Source organism: Penaeus monodon, chromosome 14 (genome assembly GCF_015228065.2).
Source record: "Penaeus monodon isolate SGIC_2016 chromosome 14, NSTDA_Pmon_1, whole genome shotgun sequence".
In the NCBI taxonomy this organism is placed as follows: Eukaryota; Metazoa; Arthropoda; class Malacostraca; order Decapoda; family Penaeidae; genus Penaeus; species Penaeus monodon.
Window position 1 is genome coordinate 42,444,430 of NC_051399.1, and position 9,318 is coordinate 42,453,747.

The 9,318-nt window shown below is 27.7% G+C and overlaps 1 protein-coding gene across 1 annotated transcript in view; it reads right to left on the minus strand.

Moving 5' to 3' along the window:
• The window catches only part of LOC119581151 (disks large homolog 5-like), an 84,179-nt gene that overhangs the window by 50,377 nt on the left and 24,484 nt on the right, over positions 1–9,318 (minus strand). The gene's annotated exons all lie outside the window — the stretch shown is intronic.

Sequence of the window (9,318 nt, forward strand, 5' to 3'; positions counted from 1 at the left end):
ATTGCCCCTCTCCCATTTTTTAATATAATTTTAAGTGATTTTGGAAACTGCAGTTGAAAATTTTACTATTTTTCTTAAGGACTGAAAGATAAATCTAAATTTGGCATAATAAGAGAAAGATTGTCAGAGTGGGGACCACATTACGGCAGCTGCAGCAGAATAAACTATACAGCCTTTCTTTTCAATTTTTGTATGAATTCCTTTTTAATGGTCTCTTTATCATATGATTTGAGAAGTGTTTGGGTTTAAAAACGGGTTTCATAAAGTCAGATGATAGCCAGAAATTTTTGGTTTTTCTCTTGTTCCGAATCGGAATCATATTAAAAACTAGTAATGAGTCAGTGAAATCAAGCAGATTTTCCACCTATCAGTAGACTCATATTGCATGGCTGTTGGCTCTTTTATTGTGATTTGTCAATACTGATGAAGGTTTCATATTTCATAATGTATTTTTTATTTTTTTTTTTGCTAGTCCTATATATTTAGATGAAAATAGTAGCAGCCCTATAACCCCTTTTATGTGGCAGTGTAGTATGTGTTGATGACCTTAATAGGAAGGCATCAGGTGTTAAGTTATATCCAATATTTGTGATATCAAAGTAATCTTGCCTTGGAAAATTTCAAATATTCCAGAAAAAAACCCAAAAGATGTTTGAGATTGAACTATTTGATTTTTGTTTTGCTGATGCCCATCATAGTTAAAAAAACCACCCCTTTCCCAAATTTTGGGCCTAACAGACCCGGTCCTAACCTTCCCCACCTCTCTCTCTACCCTGCCCTCAGAAGGTTAGATTCCCGCTCAAAAGACAGGTGGGTCTTACCCCTAGTGGATGAAAGTTGCATGACTTGCTCCTTACAGAGTAATAAGGGTTCTCTCAAGGTTGGGAAACAGCAGGATGATTCATGAATTACCATAACCCTAGACTTGGCAGTCTTGCAGTAGAGTAATGCAAAAGTCTGTGCATCTGCTGCCTCACACTGAGGGGATTATATATTTTTGGGGTTTTCTTATATTGGTCATGAATTTCTTATCTGGTTGTTTTATGAAATGTAGACCCGGCTTTATATTGCTGTGACAGAGCATTATAACAACTGAAAAAAATGATGCAATGCAAAACTAGCATGAAGAAAAAACCTTTGACAGGAATGAAGTGTTCGGATATCGAAGTAGCATTTATTGTAGTTTATATCTTCATCTGCAGTTTTGGTATATGGATGTTCAGTGTTTAATTTTTCATATTTATATGCATCTTTGCTTTAGCTAGAACTTGTTTGATAGTTAATTTGTTGATATTGCTTCTAGTGATAACGTATTCAGATTGTTATGATCATAAACTAGTTTTTTCCTCATAGGTTATAGATATTTATGAATTTGTTCCAAATGATGCAGAGATCACTGTTATGTAGTTGCAATATTTTTGTGAAGCATTTTGTAGATAATGTTCAAGGACAGTGTAGATCAGATGGGAAATAGTATGCTGAAGAAGAGAAAGATTAGCTATGTTGTTTGCCTGCTTGCCCAATAGTTTTTGGGTCTTTCTTAGTTAACTGTTGTTGATTTACTTGTATTGGGGTGTCTTTCTTGATGCCACACTTAGGAGACGGTAAAATAAGTGATGGTTCCCTTCTTAGGGCCCGCCCAAGTCTTCACATCATACCCTTGGATTTTTTTTAGTTTGCAGCGTATTGTATGTCTCAGTTAGTTTTTATTTTAATGTACTCTTAATTTCTACTGTATTATGTAACTGTTTTGTAAAGATTTAGATGAATGTGAAGATGAAGATGTTATATGAAATAGTTCCTCTAAACAGCTGTAAAAAAAAAAAATGTTTTTGTTTTTTAAGATTTTTTTTGAAATAGGGGTTTAACAGATTTTTATAATTTTCAAACCAGGTAAAATTTTTTAACAAAAAAAGATTCACCATTTTTTCACCTTTTTAAAATCTTTTTATTTTTTAAATTTCCCTTTGGTTTTTCATTATTTTTATAAAAAATTCCCTTTGCTCTTGAATAAACAGAATTTAGATAAAAAAAATTGTTTCCCTTTTAAATTTTTTTGTGTTTGGAGTGATGTGACACTGTGACATGACAACAATGATAGTATGATTGATGAATGTTCTAGTGAGTTTTGAAAAGGGGTTTTGCAACTGGGAAAAAAAAAAATCGCCAGTTTTTTGTGTGGAAAATTTTATGAAATGGGCTACATTTCTTATTAGACGTTGATTAAAAAAATTTTTTTTCTTTATTTCCTCCATTTTTCCTTCCCCCACCCTTGGAAAAAAAACCCACCCAGGAAGCTATGTCACAAGAAGGATAGGAGGGCCATCAACCAGCTATAAATCCCCCATGCGCAAGTACGAACCCATAAAGGATAAATAGACTCAATTAGAAAGAGGTACTGGGATTTGTTGCCCCCCTTCCCAAAAAACTTCTAAATGGGAAAACCCCAAAGGTCGTTTTTTGGTTTGCATTGGTTTTGATTGGTTTTTGGGGTTTCCTGCTTTTTTTGAAAGACTGAATTTGGGATTTTGGTGGGATCTGGCAAGAATTAAGGTTTATGGGGTAGGATGCTATTTTTTTTATTTTATAAAATTTTAGTTTGGCCCAGAGGTGCTGTTTTTTAAAACAATATGTTGTTTTTACCCCAAATTTTTAAACAAAAACAATTAATAAAAAACAGTTTGAAAAAGCCTGGGCAATTTCATAAACTTTTTTTTTTTAAAAAGTTTTTTTATTGAAATTTGTCTGAATCACCATCATACATAGAAGGTGTTTTATTTTAAGAAATTTTTGTACTTTTTTTGATGTTTTTATCAAAATACCTTCTTTTTATTATGTTCTTTATATAGTTTTACTGATTTTAATATTCTTCCTCCTAACATCGTAGGAAGAAAGTATCCGCTTGAAGAAGCAGTATGATGAAGTTTTGCGTGAGTGTAATGAGGCAGTGCGAGAGAAGAACTGCCTCAAACAGCAGTGTACCAAAGCAATCACAGAATGGGATTCTGCACTCAGGGAGAAGAACAAACTGCAGGAAGAACTGCTCACAGGTAAAACAATACCTATTGTTCATTTGTAGGTGCATATCTATGCTTTTTTCATTTATGATTTACATCTGTTTTTTATTTTATGTTGATTATTTTCTAGTTTAAATGTTATCTGTACTACTGTTTTCCTATTTTTTTCTTTTACTAACATTGTATCCATCCACAAACACCACAAATCTTACCCATAATGCAAGCATTATATAAGGTTTAGTTGACAAGTCATGAAATAGTGCTTTATATTATAATTACCATACTTATCTCCTGACAAAAATAGGCACTGGTTAATGCTAACCAAAGAAAACTAATCATCTGGTGTATGATCCGTAACATTGTTTATGATAGGAATGAAACTCTTTTATCTAAAAACCTTGAATCACTTGCAATATACAAAGCATTTATTAAAGATAACCATCAGGAAGATAAACCTGCAGTGTCTTATGAATAGGAATCAAGAAATAAAGAGACAAGAGGAAGTAATAGATGAAGGAAGACAATTGAGAGGAACGTTCCAAGCATAGGGAAATGAAGAGTAAATTGATTGTTATGTTTGGATAGGCAAGTGGAACAGAAGGGAATATGAGGTTTGCACATGATATTTTAGAATAAATCAGGTGTTCATAGAGAGAAATGGTTGAAGCACATTATCTGTGGGTGAGACTTGAGTCAGTGCAGAATGGCTTTTCCTTGAAATTTGTTCAGTAGTTGAAGACTAGCCTAGACAACACTGTAGTGGGAGCAGTAATCCATTTACAGTTTTTACAGTAATTAGATCTGTGAAAGTTTAAAGTACTTGGTATAAGCAATACAGGAAGCTGTTTTCAGGAGCAACTGTGGTCATGGTTCATTTGTGTTTTGCAGACAAGATGTGATATGATTTGGACAAGAACTTGACAGTTAAGGTTGGATAGCTTCATGTCTTAATTGTCTAGTGTTCCAGTCAAGTATTTTCAATATTGTGAGCTGCTCACCCTTTGTGGACTCAGTCCATGGAGTAGTCCATGTAGTACTTAGCTAAAGGCAACTAGATTGTAAACTCTACGTATATAGGTAGGGCATGGTTCAGAATGCAAAAAAAAATGGGAATGCTCTGCTATGTGATGTTGTAAGGTTGGAGAGGAGTGTGAATATAGGATGTGCTTGTGTATGTGTCAATGATAAATGAATGTATTGAATAAAATATAGATTATAATTCATTGATGATAAAGACAATAAAAAATAGGTAAAGCACATCATCATTTACTATATAGTACTGAAATGAGGAACACTTAATATCAGTAAGCAAGCTCTGCTTATTGTAATGTTTTTTAGAATCATGTAGTTCTTAAAGTACCAGTTATTTGCATATCATTAATTATTTCACAAAACTTTATTCACCTCATATGTCAAATATAAAAATGATTAATTCTTGAAAATATATATATGTAAACACTGTAATTTCACATCTTAGCTGTATATATTGATAAATCTTATGCATTTGAAACTGAATTAGATGCTAGAGCAATAAGTGCAGTGGGATGACTTATGTAAAGGTAACCCATCTGGAGAGTCTTTTGAGGCATGGGCTGGTTAGAAGTCAGAATTAAAGATATTTGTCAATAAGAGATTATATATGTATGTGTTTGTGTGCACCTGTTGTGTATGTGTATGCTTATGTATATATGTGCAGTGATGTGCACAGGCTTTAAGATAAGCTGGCCTTAGAAAAAATACACTCTCTATCCCCCAGTTTGGAACCAAATGGAAATTTTTATGTGCATGAATGTGTGAGTGTGAGTGTGAGTTAGTGGGTGTGAGTGTGAGTGAGAGAGTGTGAGTGTGAGTTAGTGGGTGAGAGTGTGAGTTAGTGGGTGTTAGTGAGATTGTGAGTGAGAGAGAGTGTGAGTGAGAGTGAGAGAGTGAGTTTGAGTGGAGAGAGAGTGAGTGAGTGAGTTAGAGTGAGAAATGAGTGAGTGAGTGTGAGTGAGTGAGCATGTGCGTGCATGCGTGCATGTGTGTAAAGTTCAGTACATACAAATAAATACAAATAAATACCTAGAATTCTTCAACTCACCGGCTTTCCTTGCATTAAAATTTTCTTCTGTTCTTGAGCCATCATCATTGATTGTAGAATAAAAAAGGAATATTTTGGGGAAAAAAAAGATTGTGAAAAGTAAATTTCCCCACATTTTGCGGCCTCCCTTCACCTATCCAACTGTCCTCCCCATTTATGTTTCTACCTGAACTGTACAATGGATACATCGCTTCATTGGTAAATACATTCAATATTTATTTCATTTATACATTACATCACATATATAAATATATATACATATATCTTGTTAATCCGGGGTTTTTCCCATTTTGCATGGTAATTCGTGATTTGCTCATTGTGGGGGACACTTCGGGAAAGACAAAATTCCATTTACACTTTGTCCTTTAGGTTAATTTACTGCTGTTCCTTGTCTGCACAATTACCAGTGTGTGCAAGATAATTAATATACTTTGTCCACAGTACCCAGCAGCACACCATTTAGATACCCTCCTTTTTTTTTTTCCTAAGTTCTTCCTTCACCAAAGTCTGTCCTGTATCTTAAAGACACATGGGAGCTTATTCATAATTCTGAGGAAACAGAAAGTGTAGATTATTTATGTTAGTAAGATATGATATTTACAGTTTGTTTGCGTCCTTTACTTGAATTACTTATTATTTTTTTTAGTAGGGTAGGGCATGTGTGGAAACAGATTGCCTGTGTAAAGGTTTTCATGTTTTTCTTCTGAATTTTGAAGTTGAAAAAAGATAAAGGGAAGAAGATGACCTTAGGGTTATATGTTTTTTTTTTTTCCAAATTATGTGTAAACAGTTTGTTAAAGGAAGCTAAGCTTGAGTTTTTTAAACATGGCACTAAAGATATTACAGAATTATTTTGTTTGTTTATATCTTACCAAAAATCATCAGTGTTTGTTTATCTTTTTTCATATTATTTAATTGTCTTTCAAATAGAATGTGCCCCTCTTTATACCTTGAAATTGATAGTCATGTAAGTAATTTAGGCGGATCCAAAAAAGGAAAAGCTGATTATAGTAATTTTTTTACTAATTACCCAAAAGAATCTCTTCTTTTTTGAACCAAAAATGTAGCTTGATTTTAATTCTGTATCCTTGTTTTGCATGTAACTGAAAAAGTTACTAGCTCTATAAAAATTTGATATGAAAAAATATCTTGAAATTTTTAAATTTACCTATGTTTTTTTTTTTTTTTTTTTTTGTTTTTTTTTTTTTTTTTTTTTTTTTTTTTTTGAAAAAATTATGCTTAAAAGTCTTAAAAAACTTTCTGTGATTTTGTTTTTTTTAGTAAGTAATGTTAGTAAGTTTTGCTTGATTTTTGATTGAGTTCAGTGGAAAAATATGTAGTTGTGAAATGTCTTTTTTTTTTTTTTTTTTTTGCTGTGACCAGACAAAATTTATTGATTTTCATATAAAAATTTTTTTAAAAAAAAAATTTATTTAATTTATAAGTAAATTTTTTTTTAAATTTTTTTGGGGGGAAAAGGAAGGGGGGAAAACATTTGATGGAACAGTCTAAAAAATCTCAAAAGATTAAGGTTTCTTTTTTTAAAATTTTTTGACGGTTTCTTTTCTTTTTTTTTCGGAGAAGGGGAAAATTTTAAAGGGTCTTTTTTAATTTTTTTTTTTTTTTATATGGGAAAAATTTATTGGGGATTTTTTCAACTTGGTTTTTTTTTTCTGTTGTTATATATGTGAAAATACAATTTTTTGGTAGAATGATAAGGGGAAAGCCCTTGTAGGGGTTAATGAAAGATTACGGGTCTTCTCTTCTAAAAGCACTCAATGATATTTTTTTGGAAATTATCCCCTAAGATTTTTTAATCTTTTTTTTGGTATTCTTTATGCGGGAGATAGCAACTTGTTTGTTTATTCTTTATATACTGTCAACTTAGCTGAATTATTTCTTTGGCATTTATTTAATTTTCGGAATTTTTTTTTTTCTATAGCTAAAATTTAAATTGTTGTTCATCATCATCATCATAATTATATTATTGTTTTCATCATAATATATCTTTATCATCTTTATATTGTTATTGTCATCGTCGTCGTCGTCGTCATCATCATCATCATCATCATCTTTCTCAATCATCATCATCATCATCATCATCATCATCATATCATCCCATCATCAATCATCATCATCACATCATCATTATCATCACCATCATCATCATCACCATCATTATCATCATCATCATCATCATAATCCTCATCATCACCATCATCATCATCATCATCATCATTGTCATCATCACTATCACCATCACTGTCATTATCATCATCATCATCATCATAATCCTCATCATCACGTAGTAGTATTACTACTAAAAAATTATGTATATATAAGATAATAATTATTAATGAAAAAAGATAATAATAATGACAATGATGATGATGATGATGGTGATGTACCAATAATGATAATGATAATAAAAATGAAATAATAATAATAATAAAAATGAAAATAATGATGATTGATAAAAATAATGATAATTTTTCTCCAGTGATCATTTTATTTATGATATTAGTGATAATCAAAATAAAGACTTTGGGGGTAAACAGATGAAATCAGGTAGGCAGGTGACTAGCCTGTGGAGCTGTCTGTGTGTAAACAAAATTAATAAACAAAACCACAGTGGATGTCTACTTGCATTCTGGCATCATGTCATGGTTGGCATAATTATTTGTATTTATGCCTATGTATATGTGTAAACATGTATATATTTCTTGTTCTTATATATATATTTTAATAATATATAAAATAATATATATATATATATAATTTATATATATTTTAATATAATAATAAATATAATATACAATATACATACACACATTTTTAGATGCAAATTATACATATATATTATGTGGGATTGTATTTATTTATTATATTATTATATATATATATATATATAAAATATAATATCATAAAAAAATATATAAATTATTAATATTAAATTTAATAATATATAATAAATATATTATAAAATATATATAATATATATATTATATATATATATATATTTTTAATATATATATATATATAATATAAAATATATATATATATTATATATAAAAATAAAATATAATTTATTTTATATAATATGATATAAATTATAAATAATATAATGTTAAAAAATATTGTTTGTTTATTTTATAAGAATAATATATTATAATATGTTAAATATTTTATTGATTAATAATATATGATATATATGATAAATATTAGTATTATATATAATTTTTAAAAATTTTTTTATTGATTATTTTATTTTATTTATATTTTATTAATGATTAATAATTAAATATATTGTATTTAAAATATATATTATATTATATTAATTATTTTATGTATATATATATATGGTTTATATAGATATATAATGTTTTTTATATATATATTAAAGATTATAAAATTATTATATTATAGGGATGTATTATTATATATTATATTTTAAATGTTATTAATATATATTATTATTATAAAATATATATTATATTTAAATATATTTATAATATATTAGATTTTGATAATATATATTATAAATTTTATTATATTAATATATTATATATATATGATATTATAATAAGATAATAAATAATATGATTATTATAAAAATTATGTATATATAATAATTAATATATAATAAAAAATATTAAAATAAAAAAAAAAAAATTTAAAAATCAAAGTATTATCATGATAACAATAGTTTAAAAAATATACAAATGTATATAAAAATAAAAAAAAATTTCTAAAAATTAACATATAAATTATTTTATATGAAAATAAAAAATTAAAATTTTAGGATAATTTTTAAAAAAAATTTTTATAACATTAAATTAAAATTAAAAAAATTTTTATCTTTTAATTTATTAATTTTTAATTTAAAGTTTTTCATTTTTCATATATATACTTTTAAATCTAAAAAAAAATTAAAAAAAATTTTTAAATTATATAAAAAATAAGATAATATTTTGTGGAAAATAAAATATAAATTAATAAAACAAAGTTTGGGGGGTTTTTTTTTTTTTTTTCCCAAAAAAAAAAAAACCCAAAAAAAAAAAAAAAAAAAAAAAAAAAAAAAAAAATTTTCATCCCAAAAAAAAACTTTTAAAAAAATATTTTTTTCCACTGGGAAAAAAAAAATTTAAAGTTTTTTTTTTAAAAAAAAAAAAAAAGGGGGAAAAAAAAAAAAAAAAAAAACTTTTTTTTTAAAAAAATAAA